This window comes from Mauremys mutica, unplaced genomic scaffold (assembly GCF_020497125.1).
Source record: "Mauremys mutica isolate MM-2020 ecotype Southern unplaced genomic scaffold, ASM2049712v1 Super-Scaffold_100404, whole genome shotgun sequence".
Taxonomy (NCBI): Eukaryota; Metazoa; Chordata; order Testudines; family Geoemydidae; genus Mauremys; species Mauremys mutica.
This window is the reverse complement of record NW_025423332.1, coordinates 18,209-45,028: the sequence shown is the minus strand read 5'-3', so window position 1 is coordinate 45,028 and position 26,820 is coordinate 18,209. Positions and strand designations below refer to the sequence as shown.

At 53.1% G+C, this 26,820-nt stretch overlaps 6 non-coding genes across 6 annotated transcripts; 2 read left to right on the top strand and 4 right to left on the bottom strand.

Annotated features, from left to right (window-relative positions):
* Positions 1–7,072: 7,072 nt before the first annotated feature.
* TRNAS-GCU lies at positions 7,073–7,154 on the bottom strand. Its single transcript has one exon. It is a non-coding gene; the product is annotated as a tRNA-Ser (tRNA).
* A 6,383-nt stretch (positions 7,155–13,537) lies between these two features.
* Positions 13,538–13,619, top strand: TRNAP-AGG. Its single transcript has one exon. It is a non-coding gene; the product is annotated as a tRNA-Pro (tRNA).
* Positions 13,620–15,446: 1,827 nt separating this feature from the next.
* On the bottom strand, positions 15,447–15,540 carry TRNAI-UAU. Its single transcript has 2 exons — positions 15,503–15,540; positions 15,447–15,482 (listed from the first exon to the last, which is right to left on the bottom strand). It is a non-coding gene; the product is annotated as a tRNA-Ile (tRNA).
* A 3,538-nt stretch (positions 15,541–19,078) lies between these two features.
* TRNAF-GAA lies at positions 19,079–19,151 on the bottom strand. The gene has a single exon. It is a non-coding gene; the product is annotated as a tRNA-Phe (tRNA).
* Positions 19,152–21,413: 2,262 nt separating this feature from the next.
* On the top strand, positions 21,414–21,507 carry TRNAI-UAU. Its single transcript has 2 exons — positions 21,414–21,451; positions 21,472–21,507. It is a non-coding gene; the product is annotated as a tRNA-Ile (tRNA).
* A 1,845-nt stretch (positions 21,508–23,352) lies between these two features.
* TRNAS-AGA lies at positions 23,353–23,434 on the bottom strand. Its single transcript has one exon. It is a non-coding gene; the product is annotated as a tRNA-Ser (tRNA).
* Between the last annotated feature and the right edge of the window lie 3,386 nt (positions 23,435–26,820).

Genomic DNA, 26,820 nt, shown 5'->3' with positions numbered 1-26,820 from the left:
GAGGGGTGTGATGGTGGGGCTGAGCAGGGAGGGGACAGGTCCTATTTTACTGCTGTGATCTGGTCACCCCATGTGTGCTGTTTCTTCCTGCCCCCCGCCCCCACCGAACCTTGTTTCAATGGGGCGGAGCTGGGGAAGGAGGGTTTGTTTCCACGGGGCCGGGTGGCACTGGGGGGGGGAGGGGGCAATTTTATATTAATAAGGAAATATTTATAAATTTTAATAAAATAAACAGTGAAGAAAATCAGTTGGAGAACTATCAAAACAAATTATTTTCCTAATATGAAAGTGCAAATCAGCTAATTAATATATGATGCAATGTATGTAATAGATAATTGTGTTATTATTTATATAGTCATGGAAAGTAAATAATACATGGAAGAAATGAAAGGGGTTTTTAAAGGGTTTTTTTTGTTTTAGTCATCCCTTCCGGGGCCTCATCAAAACTTTTCGAATTGGGCCCCGCACTTCCTGAAGCCGCCCTGACAATGAGGCTAATCATCTAGTGGAACAAGCTCTGCAAGGGACGTGGTTAATGCCCCATCACTGCCCTGTGTAAATCAAGACTGCAGCTCTTGCTGCGGGACACCTGGTGTGTGAGTGTCCCTGTTCCCCCTTCAGAACCTCTGGTACATGGTGCTTCCCTGCTCCCAGTTCAAGATCCCCATCATGTGGGTGCTTCCATCCAGGATCTCTGGTGGGTGTCTCTGTCCCCCACCCCATGAACTAGCTCCACTGTGTGGTTTCCCCCGCCTGCCCCCATCCGGGATCTGTGAGTGTCTCTGTTCCCCTTTTCAAGATCCGTGTTGCAGGGGGGCGTCCCTACCCCCAAGTCAGACTCCCCATCGTGTGGGTGCTCCCATCCCCCCCTCCAGGCTCTGTATAAAAAGAGACCGTGTCTCACTGTCTTGGCCAGGTTATGCTGCAGGGGCTATTCACAGGCATGATCCCACTACTGATTAGGGTGACCAGATGTCCCGATTTTATAGGGACAGTCCCGATTTTTGGGTCTTTTTCTTATATAGGCTCCTATTACCCCCCCACCCCGTCCCGATTTTTCACATTTGCTGTCTGGTCACCCTACTACTGATCAGCATGGGAGTTTTGACCTGCTCTGTTTCTGACCTGGGCCAGTTCACCCCTCCTTAGGCAATCTGGGGACCCCAAGCTCACCATATTGATGCCGAACTTAGTGCGGACACCCGATCGGCACAGCCCCCTAGAGCCCAGAACTCCTGAGCTCAAGCGATCCGCTAGCCTCAGCCTCCCCAGGTGCTGGGATCACAGGCACCAGCCACAGAGCCCAGCTTGTTTTGCAGCCTGGCAGCTGGAGCTTTAAACTCTGCTTGTGAGCTCTGTGCCTTGGCCAGACGGGGACAGCCTGGAACTGGGAAATGCTCCTGCTTCCCCCGCCCCTGTCTCATGTCGGGGTGCAGGCACTGCTGTCGTCCCAGGTAAGATCCCGGATGTTTCGGTGCCCCCTTCCCCCGCCCAGGTGTCCGGGTACCTCTCCCCCCCATACAGAATCCTGGATGTGTGGGTGTCCATCCCTCTGCAGAGGATCCCAGAGTGTGGATGCCCTTGTCCCCCCCTACAAGATCCTGGGTGTGTGGGTGCCACTCTCCCCCCCAGTAGATCCCTGGCGGGTGGGTCCCCAGGGTGTGAGTGCTCCCAGCCCCCGTTACAGGCTGGGGGGGCGTATAACTGGCTCTCCCTGTCCTGCCCAGGCGGTGCTACAGCAGCTGTTCACAGGGGCAGCAACCCCACTGTCACCCTGCAGCTTTAACCTGCTCCAGGGGTGACCTGCTTCACCCTCCTGTGGGAGCCCGGGGACCCCGAACTGCCCAGAATCACCTGATTGATGCCGAGCTTAGCACAGACACCGGCTCAGCATGGCAGGGAGCTGCCCTGAGCCCTGACAATCAGCTTCCCTCCGCCTCCTGCTGCACAGCGAGGGTCCCACGCGAGAGGCTTCGTGCCCAGTTTGTTCAGGAGCGTCCCAGGCTCCAGCTGTAAACTCTGCTGGTCAGTTCTAATCTTTGGCCACACGGGGGCGGCACTAACGGTCCCATCTAAACGCTGTTTGCGTTCGACCCTTCGGATCCCAGATTGTAACCCGCGGGCAGATCTCTGAGTGCAGCCAACTCCCTCCCCAAACTGAACATTGAAGCAGCAGCTCCCATTGGAAAGATCAGGATTTTTGCCTTTAAAAACAAGGGAAATGTCTGCAGCGAGAGACTGAGGAAGCTCAATTGATTTCATTGACTGGAGGTTAAGAGGCGATTTAATCACTGGTTTAAATACGTTTTACAAATTCCCAGAGGGGGGAATATGTGATTTGAAGGGTTCTTTAATTCACCAGACAAAGACTGAACAAGACCCCCTTGGCTTGCAGTCGATGCCAGAAAATCCCAACTGGAAATGACCATTTTTTAACCGTGAGGCTAATTATCTAGTGGAACAAGCTCCGTAAGGGAGGTGGTAAATTCCCCATCACTTGCAGTTTGTAAATCAAGACTGCAGCTCTTGCTGCAAGACACCTGGTGTGTGGGTGTCCCTGTTCTGCATTTCAGGATCCCTGGTCCATGGTGCCTCCCTCCCACCAGTTCAGGATCCCCACAGTGGGTGCTACCATCCCCCCATACAGTCTCTGCGGGGGAGGGGAGGTGTCTAAAAAGAGACCGTGTCTCACTGCCTTGCCCAGGCTATGCTGCAGGGGCTATTCACAGGCGCGATCCCACTACTGATCAGCACGGGAGTTTTGACCTGCTCCGTTTCCGACCTGGGCCGGTTCACCCCTCCTTAGGCAACCTGGGGACCCCAAGCTTCCCTGGGATCACCATATTGATGTCAAACTTACTGTGGAAACCCGATCGGCACAGCCCCCTGACTGGGCCAGAGAGAGCAGCAGGTTTCCCATATTGTTTCCTGCTCTTGTTTTCTTGACTAGTTTCTCCTCTGCACCAACTTGCTCTTTTGCTTTGGGAACCTGGCTAGGTCAGTTGGCAGAACATCAGACTTTTAATCTGAGGGTCCAGGGTTCAAGTCCCTGGTCAGGTAATAAACTATTCACCAAGATCTTCAGCTGTCTTGCTGGAGTCCTCTTTGATGTTACTTTTTCTCTTCAGGATTTTCCCTTTCCTCAGAAGGGCCTTTTTGTGTGTGGGTTTGAAGGGGCAACTTCCTGACAGCCCCTCTGTCCTTGCAGCCTGGAGGAATAAAGGTCTCTGTGCATAGAGCATGTTCCTTCCCTGCACACTCACACACACACACACACACACACACACACACACAAACACACAGAATACCCCTAAGGAATTAGAATCACCTGCTGCCTTCCCCTGTCCTGCTGGATCCCCAAACGAGAATGCTCTTCAGCCTAAACTCATGTCCCCTCTTTTCCCAGTGCCCCTCAATCCCAACCCTCAGTCCCTCCTATGCTCACTGCTCCTCACTCCCAACCAGAGCCTGCTCCTCTTCACACTTCTCCTCTGTCCCAACCCACAGCCCCCTCCTATTACCAGTGCCCCTCAATCCCAACCCACAGCCCCTTCCTATTCCCAGTGCCCCTCAATCCCAACCCACAGGCCCCCCTCCTCACGCTGCTTCTCAATCCCAACCCACAGCTCCCTCCATCCCTCCAGCAGCAGGTGCTTCAGACCCCCTCAGGAAGATTTTCTTGCAAGATTTCGTGTATGAGTCTGCATGTGGATTTTACAGTATGTTGGAAATAGGTTGGGTTGCTTGCCGAAATGATCACTTGTGGCTGGTGTTGGATTCCCAGTCTCCATGTTACAGGGGCAGGAGTAAAATAAAGGGTTGTTATCCTTGTTGTGTGACTCGAGGGCAGCAGAACTGGGCTTGGCAGACCCTGATGGAGGGACTCACCCTCAATTCAATAACACTTGCTAGGCAGGGGACAGGGGTTCCAAAGCCAAGGGGGTTGTGTCCTGGGTCCTAATACTAAAATTTAGGTGTTAGACCAACCCTAACACAGGGTGGCAGTGGAGGGATGAGTGAGTCCCTAGACAACATAGTGAGTACGGAGCCTTCTTATTTTCCCCCTTTTCCACCCAGGATGGGGCGTGAACTGTACAGAGGCACCTCTGGGCTTGCACTGACTAAGGACAACAGCTGTGAGTGGGGTGCAGAGAGGGGATGGCTCATGTTAAAGGACGTTTGGTTGCTGGACTTATGAACCGTAGGGAGAAGGACACTGCCCAGCTTATTTGGGGGGTGGGTCTTTCCCTCGTGGTTTATGTTTATGTGTTGGGGCTGCTGACATGACTTCTGCTAACCCTGGGCTTACATTGCAGTGTAGACATATCCTGAGAGGGCATCTATACTGTGACAAAATCCCGCTGGCCTGGATGGTCTGATTTGGGCTCCTGGGGCTCAGGTTGTGGAGCTAAAAACTACAGCATAGACATCTGGGCTCAGACTGGAGCCCAGGCTCGGAGACCCTCACCCCTCGTGGGGTCTCGGAGGCTGGGCTGAAGCCCAAGTGTCTATGCTGTAATTTTATAACCCTGCAGCACAAGCCTCACAAGCCTGAATCAACTGACCCAGGGTTTGAGAATAGTGACTTGGGTGTGTTAATGGCAGTGTAGACATAATGCTAGGCTATGTCCACACTGCAATGAAACACCCACGGCTGTCCCGTGCCAGTGCAGGCTCCCAGGCTAGGGCTGTGGGGTGGAAATTTGCACTGTAGATATCTCGGCTCAGGCTCAATACCGGGCTCTGGGAGCCCTCAAGGTTGGGAGGGAGTTTAGCAAGCAAACAAGGTAAAATGGCAGTGGAGTATTACCCTGGACTCAATGGCATTTCTCCATTGGTCTGTCTGCTTTGGGGCAGGGACAATAACACGTCCTGCTGCATTCGTTATTTCAAAGGGCGGTTTAGGATTTTCATTCTCACACACGGTGCACAAAGCAGGACTCAACCCTCGGTGTAAACTAAATGAGCTGCCCACAGGTTCTGGCAGCCACAACGAGCCATTCAGTGTGAGAGCCCAGATCTGCCCCTGTCCCAGAGGAAGCAGGATCATCTGTGAAAGGCTGGAACACTGACCTATCAGCTCTTAACTCCCAAACTTTCAGTAAGTCTGTTATCAGTGCCTGTGAATATATTTTAAACAACTATACTGGGCTGGACCAAAGAGCACAGTGTTTTGTCCTCCCACAGTAGCCAATACTAGGTTGCCCAATAGTTAGTCAACAAGGCACCACTAGCAATTGAACCCAGAATCTCCTGTTCACAAGACAGGTGTTTTAACCAGCTAAGCCATGGTGCCTGCCTATGGCAACAACACTGTGTCTGCCCACACCTGACTCCCTGCCATCCCCACTGGGGCCTGAAAAGCTTTGCTTGTGTTTGGATTCTGCAAAGCAAAGGAGCAGGTGAGGTTTTCCTTGCAAGCTGTGTGTGTGTTTGTGTGTGTGAATCTTTGGCCAGGTCTGCACTACAAGGTTACTTCAGCATCATTATATTGCTCAGATGTGTGAAAAACACACAACGCTCCCTCGGTCAGCAGTTTTTGGCTGGTGCACACACTGCAATACCACGTCTGGCGACAAAATTGCCCTGTTTTGGTGACAAAATAAAACTACCTCGACGAGAGGCCTAGTGCTTTTTGCAGCAAACTTAAAGTGACAAATGTCAGTGTAAATGCTGCTGGTCATTATATCACCATAACTGGCCTCCACCAGTATTCCACCATGCCTGCCGTGAACTCACCTGCCCTGCATTCCTGCTACAGAGGCTGGGTCCCTCCCCTTTCATAGCTCCAGAAAGTTCTGACAGCTGAGCCACTATCTATACCGGGATTAGCTTGATAGAACTGCATTGCCAGCCTAAGTAATGTAATTACACCAACCTAATTTTGTAGTGTAGACCTGTCCAAAGAATCACACACACAACTTGGGAGCAAAACTTCATCTGCTTCTCTGCTTTATAGAATACAAACATGAACAACACTTCTCAGGGCCCAGTGGGGATTGGCAGAGAGTCAGGTGTGGGCCATCTTTATCCCAGGAGAGATGGACTCTAAGGGTACGTCTCCATTGCAGTGTAAGCCCAGGTGTGGCATGCTGTGCTCAGAGCAGCACCGGGAAGCCCCATATTCACCACTCTCATATAATGATGACATGGTTTGTTCAAAGTCTGCCTTGTGACGTATCATTTCAAAAGTCTTGATCTGTTGAACATTAATATCGTGTTGGATTGTGTGTGCTCGCATTGGTTGGGAAGTTATGAAGTTTTGCTCTGTGTGCGTTACTGAGATATGTTATGAGGTTGAGAAATGCCCCCACCAGCCTTTCAGGTGTGACAAGGGAGGAGCCAGACTCGCTGCTGGCCCATTGAAGGGATCCACACTCCCAAAGACTATCCCAGGAACCATGTACAATGCAGACTTCTCCGAGATAGCACAGAGACAATGGACACTGCTTGACTCACATGGTAACAAAGGAGCTTCCTAGCAAGTTGGAAGAAACTATGAAAGAGGGGAAGAGACATCATGACTTGGCCTCTCTCCCCCACAACTCAGCAGGTGGAAACACACCTGGAGGACAAAGACTGAACTGATTCAGAAATCAGAAGAGAATAATAACAATAATACTTTCAAACCAAAGTCCCCAAACAGACTAGTATTAGTTTTTCAGCAGAAAATTTTCAGTTTGGGGAATTTTGTTTTCTCAGTCAGACCTTGCCAAGGGAAGCAGGGAGAAAATGTTGGAGTTGCCTCCTTCAGAACAGCTTGGCCTAGACATTAGCTCTGGTTCACTGCTCTGGCCTTGCTCGGGTTGAGGGTATTTTAATAATTTGGGCAGGTCCCAGGGTGTTTGGGGGAGATGATGAGGATGTTCCCTTTTGAGATAAAAACTAAGAAATACAGCACTAGAGAATTTCTTTTTTAAAGAAATCTGGGATTTAGACATTTTATTTAAAGCAAGGGAGTTCTGAGTTTCTGAGAAGGTTTTTGTTTGCAAGAAGCAACATTGTTTGAGCTGTCATTGTACCAAAGGGGGAGATGGTTGTCTACAAAGGAGGGGTGAAAACTAAACGCATCCGATGAGGATGGGATTTGAACCCATGCGTGCAGAGCACAATGGATTAGCAGTCCATCACCTTAACCACTCGGCCACCTCATCTGAGCTGTTAGAAAACTGGACAGGAGGAGAAATCTAAGGCCAGCAGAGCTCGGGACAATAAGGAGTTTTTAAATACTAAGCGGAAGCAGGGGCTGAATGAGCTCCCCCCTCACATCTAGTGAGGAGCTGGGGGAAAGACTTCAGGAACAGACCGTGTTTGCACAGACACACCTACTCTGCCTAGCTATGCAGCATGATGGGGCCGCTTTCCCAAAATGACCACTTTTGGCTGGTGGCGGGTTACAAATCACTTTAGGAGTGAATAGAATGAAATGTTATTATCCTTCCTGCATGAGTGAAGGGCAGCAGAACACACCTAGTCCGTCCTGATGGAGGGCTGGGTGGGTGAGGAATAGCTTTTATTGGACTGCATAGATGTGATTGAGAACATCACCCTAAGCCAGTGGTCCCCAAACATTTCACACTGTGCCCTCTTATCCATGGCTGTGGACCCTCAGAAGGTGCGATCAAGATCTCGGGTTGGGAGATGGTCTGTTGCTTGCTGGGGAGAGAGGTGCAGACAGAGGTAAGGGGGTGGAGGCCGAGCTGGGAGCCAGAGCCCCAGGCTGAGGGTGGGGTTGGGGAAGAGCTGGGACAGAGTGGGGCTGAGTGCTGCTCCCTCCATGGGGGCTGGCTCAGGCCCTGAGGTGCCCCCATGAATGTTCCTCTGTGTCCCCCTAGGAGTCATGCCCCACAATTTGGGAACCACTGAACCCTACTCGCTAAGCAGGGGCTAGTGATGCCAAAGCCCAGGGAAAGGGAGAACAAGTGCGGGGCCCCAGCACTGGAGCCATGTGAAGGGGCTGCAGGAGAGGGGCAATGGCTGGTGGCCCAGGGAGTTAAGGGCACAGGAGCGGGCAGGAGTTAGGGGTGAAGGAGGTGCAAGGGTTGGGAGTGCAGGAGCTAGCGGTAAAGGGGGAGTGGGGATCGTCCAGGGGCAATGGGGAAGTGCCAAAGTACAAGCTTTGCCCAGGGCACCATTTCCCCTAACGCTGGTCTGAGCAAACCATTGGAAATGACCCTTCAGTGAGACCAGAACCATAGTGTAGAAAAGGCCCTTTGTTAAGTGGTGGTGGCTGAGGGCTTAGGGAGATGGGTTAGAAAGCAACAGGCATCTTTCTGTGGAGGTTTGATTCTTGCCTGCTAGGCAAGTGTGGTGTGTGGTGTCTCCATGGCTGTACTTTCAGTGTCTGATCTGCCACAGGGAGCCAAGTCTAGACATATTCAGAGGCTCTATGCCAGGGTTTCTCAAACTTCCTTTCACTGCAACCCCCTTCTGCCAAAAAAATCTTACTACATGGCCCTGGAAAGAGGGACCAAGCCCCTCCACACTGGGCAGAGGCAGGGGAAACAAAGCCTGAGCCCTGCCCCAGTGAGGGGAGGGCAAAACCAGAGCTTGAGGGATTCAGACCTGGGTGGTGGGGCTCAGACTTTTGGCTTCAGCTCCAGGCCCCAACAAGTCTAATGCCAGCCCTGGCGACCCTATTAAATCAGAGTCACGTCCCACTTTGGGGTCCTGACTCACAGTTTGAGAACCACTGCTCTGTGCTGAGGGGAGAGAGTTTTCCTGTGGGTGTAGTTAAGCCACTTTGCAAGAGGTGGCAGCTGTGTCAGTGGGAGAAGCTATATCGGTGGGTGCGCAAGCTGTGGTGTTTGCCACATTTAAGAAGTTTAATCAAACCCCATTTTTAAAACCACCTGTGGTCTGGGAATGGCAAAGGACCTCAATGAAGCAGGGTTTGTCCTTCTCAGGTCATTGTGGCTGTATAGCTCAGTGGTAGAGTGCTTAACTGCAGCTTAAGTGATCCTCAAGTGGTCAGATTAGATGCTCTAATCGTCTCTTCTGGCCATAAAGTTGACTAATTTCTGAAAAACTGAGTGTAGCATTGGGAGCAGCGTCTGATGTTTTCTTGTCTAGGCGGCTTGCTTCCTAGAACGAACGCTCCTTGAGTGGGGTGATCCACAGGGAGTAGCTCAAACCTCCAAAGTGCCTGGGCAGGGGCAGGACATTAGCACAGCAAGGGAGGGATGTGGCAGTGACAGCACAAAGGCCTTTTGCAGGACCTCAGACTATTGGTCAAAGGTGGTGGGGAGGTGGTGACCTCACAGAGAGATGCTGACATCAGCCAGGCAGGACAGGGGCGAGGGGCCAGGGAAACCTCAGAGACCCCTGTGGCTTTGCTTCAGCAAGTCTCCTTCTCCAGGTCTCTCTTTGAGGGCTGAGAGAGTATTCGGGTTCACGGACGTGAGCGCCAGGAGGAACCTCTTTCGACTTTTCTCCTTCCCTTTTAGTGATTTTACTAGAAAACAGCCGTCCCTGTTTAGAAGGTAAGAGCCTCCTCGAGGTCTGAAACCTTTTCGGTCTGATCCATCTGGTGACAGTTGAATTCTAGGCATGGAAAACACGAGCTTAAGGAGGCAGAATTTTATTTCACACTTGGGATTTTGTCCCATAGAATCAGTGGGGACATTAGGGTTTGTCCTTTTTGTTTCACCTTTTCCTCCATCCATCCCTCCCTCCTTTCTCTTTGTCTCTTGCTTCTTTTGTCCTTTCTCCTGTTCCCCTCCCAACACCAGGAGCGAGGTGTGTGTGTGTGTGTGTGTGTGTGTGTGTGTGTGTGTGTGTGTGTTGCGGGGGAGTGCTCGGCAGCTCCCACTCTGGGAGGCCCACCCAAAAATGTGGGGCTGAAATAGTGCTCGGGCAGTGATACCCACTGGTGGCCTGGGCCATCCTTTGGGCTCTCTGGTGAGAACCCTCAGCCTCCCGTCCTCAGTCTCTACCCTGATTGGCTGAGCAGGGGGTTATTGACAGGGAGGAGACTCAGGTCCTTGTTGTTCTCTTTTAAGACCAAGGAAATAAGTCATAACCTGTTCTATGTTTGATGAATTTTGCTGCTTCGCTGCATTAATGGTCTCTGAGCAGTTCATGATTCTCTCTAACATTGCAGTTCTCCTCAAATACTTGCTGACTAATTACTGTGCACTGTTGTTGGTCTGGAGCTCAACTGAGAGCACTTTATTCAGGTCATTCAACGTCTGAAAGTCAAGATCTGATGGTTAGTTTGAAAATCAGGGCTCTTGTGTCCTACTCCCAACTCTTCCACTGACTGGCTGTGTGACGTAAGACAAGTCAATTCTCCTTTCTCAGCCTTAGCTTGTCCCTCTTTCAAGTAGGGATACTAATGATCCGCTCCTACCAGGGCCGGCTCCAGGCCCCAACATGCCAAGCACATGCTTTGGGCAGCATGCCGCAGGGGGCGCTCCACTGGTTGGTGGGAGGGCGGCAGGCGGCTCCAGTTGACCTCCCGAGGCGTGCCTGCGGATGCTCCACCGGAGCCGCGGGACCAGCGGACCCTCCGCAGGCACGTCTGCAGGAGGTCCACCAGAGCCGTGGGACCGGCGACCGCCAGAGCGCCCCCCCGTGGAGTGCTGCCATGCTTGGGGCGGCGAAATTCCTAGAGCCACTCCTGGCTCCTACCTACATCACGGTATGTGGAGGCAGGGCTGGCTCTAGGTTTTTTGCCTCCCCAAGCAAAAAAATTTTTGTCTGCCCCCCGCATCTCCTTGCTGCCTGAGCCCTGGGCTCTCCCCTCCCCACACCTGCACCCCCTGCCTCCCCAGCTCTGGACCTCCCTCCACTCGCACCCCCCTGCTGCCCCAGCCCTGGGCTCTACCTCCTGACCCTCACCCCCCTGCCAACCCAGTCCTGGGCTCTCCCCCACACACACCCCGTGCTGCCCCAGCTCTCGACTCTCCCCTTCCCCACTACCAGTGATCCCCCACTCACACACCCCCTGCTGCCCCAGCCCTGGGCTCCTCCCCCCACTTGCACCCTCCTTCCGCCCCAGCCCTGGGTCACTGGTAACTTGCTCCCAGTTTAATAGAATAGAAAAAAGAGAGGATTGAATGTGTAACAGGGAATTTGGTAAATCTTGGTTATTTTAGTTTTGCAACAGGTCCTGTCCACCCCCAGTAGAGTTTTCAGTCGCAATGGCAACTTACTTACCAAATGTAACACAGACTAGTCCATGCCTCCCAAGTGGACGTGGTTCTTGTTCTTCTGCACATTGTAGCCCATGGAGGCCAAGGACCTGCAAATGTGTCTTCATGTGCCTTTGTTTCATTGATGAAAACAAACCTAGACACTTAGAGGATTGGAATTGATTTCATTGGAGGGACATGTTTGCTAGGTTTTTATGCATTTGCACAGGAAAATGTTGAGTGTTTCTGTTCATTTCAGGCATCCCTAGTCAGTGGAGCTCCTGAACATAATGAAAATGGAAATAATTGTTTTTGTTGAAGGACCAGGTTTACAAGGGGATACTTGGGTTTGAACCAAGGACTACTTGATTTGCAGTCAAACACTCTACCACTGAGTTCTACTCCCTGACATTTGTGTGGGCAAGTCAGTGATCTTAAGGATCTTGAAACCTGAGAGTGGCGTTCGTTTCTTCCACACCAGTGTTGCTGTCTGTGCATCCCGGAGCTATGGGGTGAGTGGGGAAGGCCCACAACTAGCTTGTTAGTATCAGCAAAGGAGCAGCCGACATCAGGCCCAACGAGACGTGCTGGTGGCCCATTAAGAAGAATCCACTCTCCCAGAGACTTCTCGGCGAGGGCACGGTACATAATGGGGGCTACCTACCCGCCACGTCCCAGCAAGGGTCTTTCTAGTCCCACTTTAGTGTTACCCAATTTCTAATCAGTCTTTGGCCCAGATTCCCTCCCTGAGCGGCACCAGCACATGCCTGGGCCCCCTGCTAGTGTTAAATCTGCCTTGAGCTGGGACCCAGCTTGGCAAAGAGCCTGCAGCCCCCTCTGTGCTGGGGAGTGAGAGCAGCCCTGGCACTGGGCAGGGCAGCCCTGAGGGAATGAACCCAATGTGCCCGTGAGGCCCTGATCCAGAACCTCTGCCAGGCAGCTTGTGCTGCTCGGGCGTCTCTAGTCTCCAGCAAGGATTCAAAGCTTCTCTGCTCCAGGGGAACCCCTGGGGGAGGGAGGCAGGGCTCCTGCAGGATAAATCTTCCTGCTGGCAGAGCTCCGGTCCCCTCCTCATGGGCACAGGGCGTTGCACACGGCACCCACCACATGCACACACCCCTTTGTGAGGAGAATCAGCTCTGGGATACTGGGGTCAACCCCCCCCAACCTCCTCCCTGCAAACCTTCTCCTGGCTTCAGTGAGGGAATGGGGGCGTGAGGGGCTAGTGCGGTAACAGCAGCAGCGTGGCTGTGGGGCTCGGCCGGTGGCTGGGGCCAGTCACCTGTGCATGAACCCAGCCGACCCCAGGAGATGGACCCGGGTCACCAGCCCAACCCACCACGCGGCTGCTGCCGCTGCCCTGTTAGTGCGCGAGCTCCCACAGACCACGCTGGGGAGAGACCCCAGCTGCAGGGGAGACGCCCCTGAGTGCCTGGCAGGGCCCAGCTCCTGGCTGACCTGCACTGCTGGGGGTCAGGGGGCTGGGTGACAGGGGGGCATTGGCTCTGGGGTGGGACTGTCACTTCCCCCCCTGCCAAGCCAACAGGATCACAGCAAACGAAACCACCTCGGCCGGCAGGGGAAGAGTTCAGTCCAGGGCCTGGTGCATTCTGGGAGCAGGGGCGGTGCAGACAAAGGGCAGATACGGGGCAGCTCTGAACACTCTGCACAGAACTGCCTGTCCTGTCCCGCAGCCCCTGGTACAGGGGGCTTTTAGCCATAGTTTTAATCAGGCCAATACATTGAAACAAACCCCTGTTAAATCATTGCTCAGCCCGAGTCCTTCACCCACATTCCTTAGGACAATGGGTGTTTCATTTCCTGCCTCAATTTCCCACAGAGACACAATTTCCTTTGCACAGATCCGTGAACAGCAAAACCTCCCTGTGTCTCTGGTCTGAGCCAGGGCCTTCGATTCCAGTGACCCCTTCTCTCCTGCAATGGCGATGGTCAGACAGAGGGGACGTGGCACCTGCATCCCTGCCAGGGAGATGTTGGCTCGGCTCTTTCTTTTCTGCTCCTGTTGTTAGTCCATGAAACATCAAGGGTGGAATGCAAGGCTGAGTTCATGCACCAGCCCCCTGAAAAAATTTCAGTGCCCCAGAGAAATCCTGCCCCCTGCTATTGGAACGATGTGCTGGAGATTTGAATGGGAAAGGGACTGTCTGAATTGTCAGAGTGGGGAATGAACAACAATCTACAGCAATGTCATTAACACAAACACACTCTCATCTTGCTCCAGCCGGAAGGGAAATGGGCAGGAATTCTTGCTGTTCACCTAAGGACACACTTACACTGATGTGCAGCAGTGAGTGTGCTGGGGAAGCTGGTCTGAGCAAACAATTTGAAGTGACAATTCAGTGAGAACAGAATCATCATGAAATGATACAGCTGTACATCCAATAGCTGTGGCCAAGTGGTTAAGGCGATGGGCTAGGAATCCATTGGGGTCTACCCGCGCATGTTCAAATCCTGCCAACTATGCAAGTACTGTGTTGTTGTTATTATTACTGTAGACTTAGTGCCTGAGCATCCAGAGTGCAAACTGGAGCCACATCTACTTTCACTCTGTCTACACTTAAAATGCTGCTGTGGCACTGCTATAGCACTCTGGAGTAGACAGTGACTGGAGGGGTTTTCCCATCCCTGTAATAGCTGCATTGACAGAACAATTCTTCCTTTTCTTTAGCACTATCTAACCCGGGCTTAGGTCACCTTAACTCTATGGGTTTGGGGGGGTTTCAAACCCTGAGAGACGTCGCTCTGCCAGTTCAGTGCCCAGCGTACACCAGCCCTTAGATCCCTCTTGGTATTTCAATGCAGGCACTGACCTGTGAGAGGGAAACATCAGCTCGCAAACACAGAGACTGAATTCCCCACATTTAATCTCGCTGCACTTTCCAGAAAGTCACAAAATTCAATTGATTCTTTCTAGGACAGAGAAAAAAATAAGTGACACTAAAGTTTTTGGCTTGGGTAAATAAAAGTAAGTGTTTAAGCAATATAGTAAAAATCTGTACTGATTCCTCTAACTAACACGAAGGCGTGTAATAGGAACAGACAAATCTTGTCAGTGACGACTAATTTCACAAATGATCTTCCCATTATTAATTTCCACGCTGCCCCCACTGGAGGTCTGGGCATCTCCAGTGTCATTGCTCTGCATTCACCTTCCCCTAGAATTGTTCTCGGACATTCGCCTTCCTCTGCAGCATGGGGCACGGGGTCACTTGCTGGAGGATTCCCTGCACCTTGAGGTCTCTAAGCCACGATTTGAGGACTTCAATAACTCAGACATAGGATAGGGGTTTGTTACAGGAGTGGGTGGGTGAGATTCTGTGGCCTGCATTGTGCAGGCGGTCAGATTAGATGATCATAATGGTCCCTTCTGACCTTAAGTCTATGAATCTATGAATCTAGTCCCAAATTTGGAAAACTGTGCAGTTCAGCATGAGAATAGTGACCCCCGTCTCCTTCCTGCACCTGCTCTACATTGCTCCACAGCAGCTTCGCCACCTGCAGAGTCACCCCAGCACTGCAGTGCAGCCGCCCAGGGTTCAGCAGGGGCCCCTGGCAAGGACAGTGGGTGCAGCTAACAGCCCGGTGTGCCTGGCCCTGAGGCAGCTGTGAAAAAGCAACACTCCCCCCACACAAGTACAGAGACTGAATTCCCCAACTTTAACATCATGACCCCCTGTAGAAACCCACACGTGTCAGTTGTATTGTCACAGGGAGATACAAAAATCAAGTGACACCAATTTTTAAGTTGAGTAAATAAAGTTGAGGAGATAGTTATTAACCTCACAAAAATATACTAAAGATCCCTCAACATAACACCTGAAGGTGAAATATGAACAGAGACAAACCTTGTCAGCAAAGGCTCATTTCCCAAACGATCCTCAAAATGTTACTAATTCCCACCCTTCCTCCAGAGGAGCTCTGTGCAGTGTAACTGTTCTGCAGGCAGCTTCCCATTCAATGCTGTTGTGGGACATTCCCAGACCTGGAAATGTACCAAAGACAGAATTTGAAGAGCAAACCTGCCTCCCCGCACCAGGCGGGATTTGTCCCTGTCACTTAGTGTTTGTCAATAGTACAGACGCCCTGGGCAGGACTCCAGGCTCTGCTTGAGGGATCCTGGCACAGGGGCTGGTGGCAGAGAAAGGATTGTAGATTCTGACCTGAGCTCTGGAGAGGAGGTAATAATTGAAGGGGGCCTTTATTGACTCCTCCTCAGGTTCTCCTGGGCTGGAATTCTACATTCCACAGGGCCAAATGAGGGGGTGATGCCACTTGGTTAATGAAAACCAGTGCTCCAGGTGAGGTTTGAACTCACAACCTCAGCATAGCTCCTCTCAGCACTGCTCTATAAGTACTGTGCGCTAACCCATTGCGCCACTGGAGCACCTGCTAATTGTGATTCTCTGAGACCCCTAGGCTGATAAAGCCAAGTTGTGACCCCAAAACATTCTCCATGGGGTTGAGAGCAGGTAGCGACAAGTGTTGTACTTGGTGGGGTGGATTCTTCTTAAGGTTTCCAGGCCCCATTTGACCCTTTTGTTCTTCCCTGTGTAATAACAGAGCTGGTTAAGACTCAATGCAGAGTCTTGCTGCAGACCAACAGATCTCAAATCACTGATAACCAGCTCTACGCATTAGTCCTGCTTTGGGACAGTGTCTCTCATGCAAGAAACTGCCCAGTCTGCGCTAGCAGTGAGGCTCCCTCACTAACAGCTGAAATCAGGGAGAGCTGTGTGAAGTGCAGGGACCCAGGGGTGCCTGAACAGGGGGGAACAACACCCCAGGGCTTTTAAACATGGGAGGGCTCTGCCTTGCCACTTTGTAATGACCGTAAGGGCGAGTGAGGGGGGGAGGGGACGGAGAGCAGTGAGCGGGAGGAGGGGTCTGTGGGGAAGAGGCAGCGTAGGAGCGGGTCCTTGGGGAGAGGGGTGGGGCAGGGGTGTTGCCTCGAGTGGAAGGGGTGGGGCTACTGCTCGGGCTCTGGTGGATGTTACTTTTAGGCAGGGCTGCCGGGGGGGACACAAATGGGGCAATTTGCCCCAGGCCCCGACCCCGCAGGGCCCCCGTGAGCCCTGGCCTAGAATCCCTTCCCTGGCTAGAGGCACCTTTTTAATTTTTACTCACCCGGCAGCAGTCTGGGTCTTCGGTACTGCTGAAGATGCGGAGCGAGTGAAGGACCCGCTGCCACTGAAGACTCGGATGCCGCCCAGTGAGTACAAGCACTGCAGCAGGTGGCGCCTTTTTTTATGTCCGCTCCCCCGCTTTGCCCCAGACCCCCGAATCCTCTGGGCGGCCCTGCTTTTAGGGAGCCTGTTCCGCTCCTGGTAGGACCACAAGACGCCCCAGAGCAGAGAGGGTGGCCAGCAGAGCGGTGACAGGGGGGAACGGCAAGTGGCCGGCAATGTGGCCAGACAGCGGAGGGAGAAAGGGGCTTTCCCCCCAGGAGGTGAGAGGTGAACTCTGGGTTTTCACTGACTCAGGACAGCAGCTGTGGGTGAGGTGCAGTGAAGGGAGGGGCACATCCACAGAGCTTCTGGTGTCTGGATTTAGGAGCCTGAGGCAAAAGGCCACTTCCCAGCGCACTGTGGGTGGGTGTTTTGCTCATAGTGTTGTGTTATGAATCCTGATTGTGGTGTTTTCCCAAGTTAATACAAGGTGATTTTCCTCCTTTTTCTTAAAGTTTCTTTTCTACACTCAGTGCATGTGAGTGGGGAAAGTATCGCCTCTTAGAGGCACCCAGTGGCCAGGGTTAGTTTCCCCAGGTTACTGGGTGGGGGCTTAAGCAGATTGTGTGTTGTATTGTTGAAGAGGAGCCCCAAGCACCCAAACAGGGAATTGTAACTTCAACCTTCAGAGTAAGAGCCAGAGGTGCTGCCAGCTGAGCTAGCCAGGCCGCCTAAATGTATTAACCCCTTTCACCGCAAGAGCAAACACCGGGTACTTCTGTGCTTCTCAGCAGCTGGGAAAGAGCCTCTTGGGGGAAATATCTCCTGCCCCACTGCCAAAAGGAGCCCATTGAGTGGGAACGGTCAGAGGCCCCACCTGCTTTCCAACCACCTTGTGATGCTGGCCGGCCGCAGAACGAATGCTGGTCTGTGAGTGGCCTTCAGTGGGGGTTCGGCATGGCAGGGAGCAGAGAGCAGGCTGGCCGGGTGTCTCTGTGGCTGTCTGCTGGCCACACATAGGCATGGTTCTCCCCTCCTCTTGCCCTGCCCTCGGTTGCTCTGTGGCTTTTAAGCCTTCCCTTGGAGCTGTCAGCACCTGCTGCCTCTGCTCCAGGTGCCCAGAGGAGGAGAGGTGCTGGGCTCCAGCCTGGGACTCTGCCTCCCTCCTGCCTAGCCCTGACTATGAAGCCTGGCCCTGGCCCTGCTTCCTTTAAATGCCATGTGGGCAAGAGGAAGAGTGTGGCAGCTGCAGGGACCAAAGTTGTGGGCATCAGGTGAAGCAGCGAGAAAAAACCATATGGTCAAACCACAGGACTCTCTAGCCAGACTGTTAAGTTCTAGGACCCCAACCTATAGCCGCCAGCCCATTGATCCAGCCAGACCAAAGACCTGTCTCCAGTGGGCATCAGTCACCCAGCGTGAGGGAAAAAAAACTCACAGGCGATGCTGCAGGACTTGGAACCACTGGTTTCTTTAATGTTGTGGTGTTTGCCCAACTGCCGGAACAAAGCCGCCAACTCCTCCCTCACCGACTCCCACCAATCCCCCTGGTTGCCATTGAACCTTCTGATGCTTTCCCGTTCTGCCAACACCGCCAGGACTTGCCGTCCTGCCCCTTTATCTTGCAAGCTCTGGATGTTCAGCTTCCAATATCCTCTGCCCTGGATCAGGGAATTGCCCACATTGAGCACACGGTGAGAGCTGCATGATCCAAACAGTCCATTGGCACCACCCTGCACTGGGCTGTCGACGTGCTCTCCTTCATGTAAATCCGGTCAGTGCGACTCCTGGCCTGTCCCCACAGAAAGGTGTATCCCCTCTGCAGCTGGTGTGAGCTCAGATCAGAGGAATAGGAGGCTACCGCCTGCCCTCCACTGGTTCCACTGTGGAGAAACACGTCCTCTAAGCCAACCTTGCTACAGACCTGCACCAGGTAGTGCTCACCATAGATGAGTTTCCTCTGACGGTCGGGAAAACAGGACCAGCAGTCCTCAGGCCGGCTGCAACAATTGAAATCCCCCCCAACACCAAAAACAGTGCGGTCCAGAGGAAGGGAGCCAGTTCCTTTATAGAACTTTCCTTTTACACCTTAACTGGGGACCATACACACTAATATAGCCGTAACCAGTGCTGCAGAGAACAAAGCCCACCAGTAATGCTCTCCCTGGTGGGAGCTCCAGCCCCTTCTGTACTCGCACCATGAATGTGAAGAGCAAGACTCCAACCCCATCATTCTTCACTGGCCTGGAGGACCAGAGAGATGGGCCCTTCCACCAATCATTCTCTGCCCATCAAGCTACCCTAGAGTTGTTAATGTGCATTTCCTCAACACCCACCATGTCCAAGTCCAGCTGCTCCAAGGCAATGAACACCTAGCATCTCCTCCTGGGCCCCCAAATCCCTGCCACCTTCCCATTTTCACAGATGCCCGTTCCAGGGCACTGCCCTTACTCAGCTGCACAGAGGAGTTTTCATCCCCTATTCCTGCCTGTCACTACCCAGCACCCCCTCTGGCACCATTCCTGGGGGCCACCCTGCCTCACTCTGTTCCTGCCATATTGGGTCCACCAATAACTCACATAGGAGAGACAGCTCCCATCCTTCATTGTTAAGGGTCAGGCCAGCCAACTAGGGGCAGAAGCCCACAGGTTTTTTTTTCCTATTGCAGAGCCCAAGCTCAGGGACTCACCTTGGGTGCAGGCACCTCTGTGCTCCCAGAAAACAAGCCATCCCTGTACAAAGAGGTATAAAAGGGCCTGCCAAAGCCTGGGATTGAACCAGGGACCTTTAGATCTTCAGTCTAACGCTCGCCCAACTGAGCTACTTTGGCAGCTGCATTGTAGTGTTTTGGCCTGTTGCTCCTCTGCCCGGGATGTTTTTGCAGCAGTTGCACACAAAAAGGACGTCATTGTGAGCGGCCCATGAAGACAAGACTCGCTTTTGCCTGCCTTGCTCAGCTTGACTTGCTGCCTCACCCTGTTCCTGCCCTAGTGCCCGGGTTGACCTGGTGGTGGAAGGGGACTGGGGGCCAGTGGCGCGGGGAGGAAGTTGAGCTGGACCCTGAGCAAGACTAGACCCTGGCGGTGAGAGTCTGGCCACCGCTTGCCGCCCCACCCTGTTGTCCTGGCTTCCCCCACTGGGCGTCATTTCGGGAAGCAGCAGCAGCAGCACCAGCCCCCCAGTAGCACAGGGGCACTCAATGCACTTCCTGTGGGGAAATGGCTCCTTGGCGTCCAGCTGCTAGAGTGAGAGGCAGGGGAGAGCAGTGTCTGGCTCACCGTGGGGGAGAGAAGAGACCTGGTGAGTGCGGATCTCCCTCAGCCTCCCCCGCAAGGCTGGTCAGTTGTATTGTCACTGTGATAGTCGGTGCTTCCCTTCAGGGCCAGCCCTAGAGGGGTCTGGGGTCCAGGACAAATCCTCCCCTTTCCACCCTAGGCCCTGCCCCTACTCCACCCCTTCCCCCAAGTCCCCACCCCTGTCCCATCTCTTCCCAGCTTGCACCTTCCTGCCCCATTCCTCTCCTTCTCCCACCTCTTTTTGTCCCTGCTCCTCCCCCTCCCCGCCAGGGGCGGCTCTAGGAATTTGGCCGCCCCAAGCACGGCGGCACGCTGCAGGGGGCGGCTCCGGGGGACCTCTTGCAGACGTGCCTGCGGAGGGTCCGCTGGTCCCGCGGCTCTGGTGGAGCTTCCGCATGCATGACTGCGGAAGGTCTACCGGAGCCGCCTGCCGGCCTCCTGGCAAAATGCCACCCCAAGCGCGCGCTTGGCGTGCTGGGGTCTGGAGCCGGCCCTGCTCCCCGCCCAGCGCCTCCTGCACCCCACTGAACAGCTGATCACTGGCAGGTGGAAGTCACTGAAGGGGAAGAGGAGGAGCTTGTCGGCAAGGCCTGTAGTGGGGGGGGGGAGCTGGCTGCCAGTGGGGGCTGAGCACCTATTTTTTCTCTGTTGGTTCTGCAGCCCCGTAGCTCCCATGGAGTCGCTGACTTGGCTCCTTTCGCACTCTAGAGAGGAGAGGAACCAGGGCTATGGCTGATCTATGGGGCACCACGTGAGTGGCAGACGGTTCAGGTGCTGAGAATTTGCCTGACCCCTCAGGGACACAGTGTGAGGTGGTGTCCCAGGCATCTCTATGAAAGGAGCAGAACAGGATTTCCTTGGGGTGGGAAGTGTCTCAGGGGGCTTTACAGAGGTGTTGCCCGGGTTCAAGACTGGCTAAAACACAGGCCTCGCTGTGATGAGAATTTGAACCTGCGCAGGGGAACTCTAGTGGATTTCAACTCCAACACCTTAATGTAATTACACCAACCTAATTTTGTAGTGTAGACCTGTCCAAAGAATCACACACCCACCTTGGGAGCAAAACTTCACCTGCTCCTCTGCTTTACAGAATCCAAACACGAGCAACACTTGTCAGGGCCCAGTGGGGATTGGCACAGAGTCAGGTGTGTACAGACACGGTACTTTAAGTAACAGCAGGCACCATGGCTTAGCTGGTTAAAACACCTGTTTTGTAAACAGAAGATCCTGGGTTCAACTCCCAGTGGTGTGTTGGGGAGTGGCTTTTAGGGCACCTGGTATTGGCTACTGTCAGAAGACAAAAATCAGAGCTACATAGACTCCTATGCTGCCCCTTCCTCATGCCCTTACGGTCATTACAAAGTGGTAAGGCAGAGCCCTCCCATTTTTAAAAGTCCTGGGGTGTTGTTCTCCCCTGTTCAGGCAACCCTGGGTCCCTGCACTTCACACAGCTCTCCCTGATTTCAGCTGTTAGTGAGGGAGCCTCACTGCTAGCGCAGATTGGGCAGTTTGTTGCATGAGAGACACTGTCCCAAAGCAGGACTAACGCTTAGAGCTGGTTATCAGTGATTTGAGATCTGTTGGTCTGCAGCAGGACGCTCCATTGAGTCTTAACCAGCTCTGTTATTACACAGGGAAGAACAAAAGGGTCAAATGGGGCCTGGAACCCTTAAGAAGAATCCACCCCACCGAGTACAACACTTGTCGTTACCTGCTCTCAACACCACTGAGAATGTTTTGGGGTCACTCCTCGCCTTTATCAGCCTAGGGAACTGGGAGAAGAGCAATTAACAGGTGCTCCAGTGGCGCAATTGGTTAGCGCACAGTACTTATAGGGCAGTGCTGAGATGAGCTATGCTGAGGTTGTAAGTTCAAACCTCACCTGGAGCGCTGGTTTTCATTAGCCAAGTGGCATCACCCCCTTGTTTGGCCCTGTGGAATGTAGAATTCCAGCCCTGGGGACACTGAGGGAAGGGAGGAGTCAGAAATGCCCCTTCACTTATTACCTCCTCTCAAGAGCACAGGTCAGAATCTACAATCCTTTCTCCCCCCACAGCCCCTGGGCCAGGATCCCTCAAGCAGAGCCTGGAGTCCTGCCCCTGGCGTCTGTACTATTGACAAAGACTAAGTGACAGGGACAAAACACTCAAATCCCGCCTGGTGCGGGGAGCCAGGTTTGCTCTTCAAATTCTGTCGTTGGTACATTTCCAGGCCTGGGAATGTCCCACAACAGCATTGAATGGGAAGCTGCCTGCAGAACAGTTACACTGCCCAGAGCTCCTGTGGAGGAGGGGTGGGAATTAGTAACATTTTGAGGATCGTTTGGGAAATGAGCCTTTGCTGACAAGGTTTGTCTCTGTTCATAGTTCACCTTCAGGTGTTATGTTGAGGGATCTTTAGTATATTTTTGTGAGGTTAATAACTCTCTCCTCAACTTTATTTACTCAACTTAAAAATTGGTGTCACTTGATTTTTGCATCTCCCTGTGAAAATACAACTGACACGTGTGGCTTTCTACAGGGGGTCATGATGTTAAAGTTAAGGAATTCAGTCTCTGTACTTCTGTGGGGGGGGGTTGCTTTTTTACAGCTGCTTCAGGGCCAGGCACACTGGGCTGTTAGCTGCACCCACTGTCCTTGCCAGGGGCCCCTGCTAAACCCTGGGCGGCTGCACTGCCGTGCTGGGGTGACTCTGCAGGGGGAGAAGCTGCTGTGGAGCAATGTAGAGCAGGTGCAGGAAGGAGCCGGGGTCACTATTCTCATGCTGAACTGCACAGTTTTCCAAATTTGGGACTAGATTCATAGATTCATAGACTTAAGGTCAGAAGGGACCATTATGATCATCTAGTCTGACCTCCTGCACAATGCAGGCCACGGAATCTCACCCACCCACTCCTGTAACAAACCCCTGACCTATGTCTGAGGTATTGAAGTCCTCAAATTGTGGCTTTAAGACCTCAAGGTGCAGGGAATCCTCCAGCAAGTGACCCGAGCCCCAGGCTGCAGAGGAAAGCGAATGTCCGAGAACAATTCTAGGGGAAGGTGAACGCAGAGCAATGACACTGGAGGTGCCCAGACCTCCAATAGGGGCAATGTGGAAATTAATAATGGGAAGATCATTTGTGAAATTAGTCGTCACTGACAAGCTTTGTCTCTGTTCCTATTTCACGCTGTGGTGTTAGTTAGAGGAAGCAGTACAGATTTTTACTATATTAATTAAACACTTAATTTTATTTAACCAAGCCAAAAACTTAGTATCACTTATTTTTTCTCTCTCCTAGCAAGAATGAATTGAATTTTGTGACTTTCTGGAAAGTGCAGTGAGATTAAATGTGGGGAATTCAGTCTCTGTGAGCTGATGTTTTCCTCTCACATGTCAGTGCCTGCACTGAAATACCCAGAGGGATCTAAGGGCTGGTGTATGCTGGGCACTGAACTGGCAAAGCGACATCTCTCAGGGTGTGACCCCCACCCCACCGATCCCATCCCATCCCATATAGTTAAGGTGACCTAAGACCGGGTTAGATAGTGCTAAAGAAAAGGAAGAATTGTTCTGTCCATGCAGCTATTAGAGGGATGGGAAAATCCCTCCAGTCACTGTCTACTCCAAAGTGCTATAGCAGTGCCACAGCAGCGTTTTAAGTGTAGACAGAGTGAAACTAGATTTATCTCCAGTTCGCACTGTGGATGCTCAGGCACTAAGACTGCAATAATAACAACAGCAGCACAGCGCTTGCGTAGTTGGCAGGATTCAAACCTGCGCAGGGAGACCCCAATGGATTTCTAGTCCATCGCCTTAATCACTCGGCCACAACTACTTGACGTGTATTCATTTTACTGCATGATGATTTTGTTCTCACTGAATTGTCACTTCAAATTGTTTGCTCAGACCAACTTCCCCAGCATACTCATGGATGTGCATTAGTGTAAGTGTGTCAATGGCTGAACAGTGAGAATTCCTGCCCATTTCCCTTCCGGTTGGAGCATGATTAGAGGGTGTTTGTGTGAACGACATTGCTGTAGATTGTTGTTCATTCCCCACTCTGACAATTCAGACAGTCCCTTTCCTAGTCAAATCTCCAGCACATCGTTCCAATAGCAGGGGGCAGGATTTTCTCCAGTATGTTCAGGAGTTCGCCGAATGGGGGCAGGGGGCTTGAAATGAATTTAAACACTCAGCATTTTCCTGTACAAATGAATAAAGACCTAGCAGAGCTGTCCAGCAGCTGAAATCAGTTCTGGTTGGCATCTCTAAGAGGGACACTCAGTAGCTGAGGCATGTGGTGAACGGCAGCACCACACAGGGTCATAACACTCAGACACGGGGCTTCACTGTCACTGCCCCTGTGTTTTCTACCATTTCTATCCTAAGAACACACCCTCCCCCTCCCGCACACACTGTCACACACAACCTTCTCCCCTTGAGCCCCATTCAACCCTCCCCCTCTCCCCCACACACGCCATGGGACACAGCCTCTCGGTGACTCACCCAGATGGGGGCTTGTCTCTGCATCTCCCCAACAGGGGAGCAGAGAGCCGAAAGGGCCACAGGAGACCAATGGAGCTAGGCAGGGATAGAAAAGAGTTCCCCTCCCTTCTCTTCTCTTCTCAAGAGTCTTGTTAATCTCACCCATGAGACATTCCAGCACCGGGTGGGCTCAAAGCACCAACCTTCCCCTGAGCAACGGAAGGGGAACCAGCTCTAGCACATGGAAGGAGGCTCCTCACCTCTGCTGCTGCCATCCTGCAGCCTTTAATATGAATTTGTTTTAGCTAATGCAACCCCCCCACTCCGCTAATCCATCCATGAATCAAGGAGACAAGACCCTCAGGTGGGCACCAGAGGTGCAATGGGTTAGTGCACAGGACTTATAATAGCAGTGTTGAGAGGACCGGCTGATGGCTCTCTTTACAAACAGACGCCATCAGACTGAGCCATGAGGCGTGCTGCAGGATAGCCCTTCCCCACCAAAAATTAATGCCGTGACCCGGATTCGAACTGAGGTTGCTGCGGCCACGGCGCAGAGTACTAACCACTATACGATAACGGCCAGGCGCTGGGGGGCGCAGGCAGCAGTTTAGCGCAAAATGCTCAGCTCTGCGCTCTCGGGGCGGCCACCTACCTCACCGGCGGCCACAGGTATTTCTCAAGTTTCCCCATTACAGTCACAGGTCAAATGCTGAGCAAAGGAAAAAAGACAGGAAGCCAATCCCATGCCTGTCCCTTTTTCTGTCTTCCTCCACCCCTGGACCAAGTCCCTCCCCGTTCGTCTGGGCCATTGTCCTCATGCCCCTGGCCAGCCTATTTCCCTTTGCCGCTCTGAAACGTGCCCCCACGTGCAGGCCCCGAAGCTGGGCCACCAGGGAGAGGCTTTGGCTAGGGCCAGCGTGTCCTTGCGAGGTAATTGTCTCTCTGGAGGTGAAAGTCATCAGTTCGGGGTGCGAAGGGAAGTGCCCGTAGAAGGAGAATGCAAGGCATGTGGTGAGCAGGCCAGGGATTTCTTTGTTTCCCCCTTGAAAAGGGGTCACCCTCCCCATTGGGGAATGGAAGCCCAGTCTCCCACATGACAGGCGAGGATACTCACCACTATACTAATGAGGAAAGGGGCAGGGGAGGGGCCCCAGCTCCCACAGACCAGCTATGGTCAGCGTACACCTACACCGTCGCATGGGCCCCAGCAGGCAACAGCACCCCTGGCCCTCTTCTGCTTCCCAAAGGCTTTGGCCGCAGCAACAGCCCTGGGAAAAGCCCTGGCCCTCCTCACCTGCCCTTGCCCGGCAGGACGCCTTTTCGGGCCTACACAGCTCCTCACACAACACCCGCCTGGGACCTTGCCCTCCCCTACCAGCTCAGCAGCACCTTTTTTCCTCTCAAAACCTCCTCTTGACACCCTCCCCCTTCCACACTTCACACTCACCTCATCACAAACTCACCCACGGCCCCTTTGGCTTCTCAAGCGCCTCTGGAGGGACGCAGCTTCCCAGGCACGCAGATCCTTCCCTTCAACACGCACTGGACGGACATTCGAAACACAGCCCTTTCCAGGAGGGAATGTGCCGCTTTTGGACCCTGGCGCCCAGCAAGAAGTCCTGGGACTCTTTTTCTGATGGATGGACCCCACTGACTTGCCTTTACCAAGCAGAAACTAAGGACCGGCTGATGGCTCTCTTTGCAAACGGACGCCATCAGACTGAGCCACGAGGCGCGCTGCAGGATAGCCCCTCCCCACCAAAAAGCAATGCTGTGACCCGAATTCGAACCGAGGTTGCTGCGGCCACGGCGCAGAGTACTAACCACTATACGATCACGGCCAGGCGCTGGGGGCGCAGGCAGCAACCCAGTGGAAAATGCTCAGCTCTGCGCTCTCGGGGCAGCCACCTACCTCGCCGGCGGCCACAGGTATTTCTCAAGTCTCCCCATTACAGTCACAGGTCAAATGCTGAGCAAAGGAAAAAAGACAGGAAGCCAATCCCATGCCTGTCCCTTTTTCTGTCTTCCTCCACCGCTGGACCAAGTCCCTCCCCGTTTGTCTGTGCCATTGTCCTCATGCCCCTGGCCAGCCTATTTCCCTTTGCCGCTCTGAAACGTGCCCCCACGTGCAGGCCCCAGGGGAGGCTTTGGCTAGGGTGAGCGTGTCCTTGCGAGGTAATTGTCTCTCTGGAGGTGAAAGTCATCATACTGAGTGTAGCATTGGGAGCAGCATCTGATGTTTTCCTGTCTAGCCGGCTTGCTGCCTAGAACGAACGCTCCTTGAGTGGGGTGATCCACAGGGAGTAGCTCAAACTTCCAAAGTGCCTGGGCAGGGGCAGGATATTAGCACAGCAAGGGAGGGGTGTGGCAGTGACATCACAAAGGCCTTTTGCAGGACCTCAGCCTATTGGTCAAAGGTGGTGGGGAGCTGGTGACCTCACAGAGAGATGCTGACATCAGCCAGGCAGGACAGCCCTCCACCACCATGTGCAGTGAGTAGGGACACAGTGAAGCACACACCACACTTGCTGGCTCAGCCTTGTGCATGGTGGGGTGGCCACCTCCCTGTTGATGACACCTGGTCCCACCATCTCCATGGAGCTCCAGGCTGCCCTGCTGCCATCCCTGTCTGTGTTGTCTTCTCTAGCAATTGACTGGAAGGTGAGCATTGGCCGCATGCCATGTAGCCGTGTTGTCTCCAAGGGTGAAAGCAGGAGGAATGGTGCCTTCATA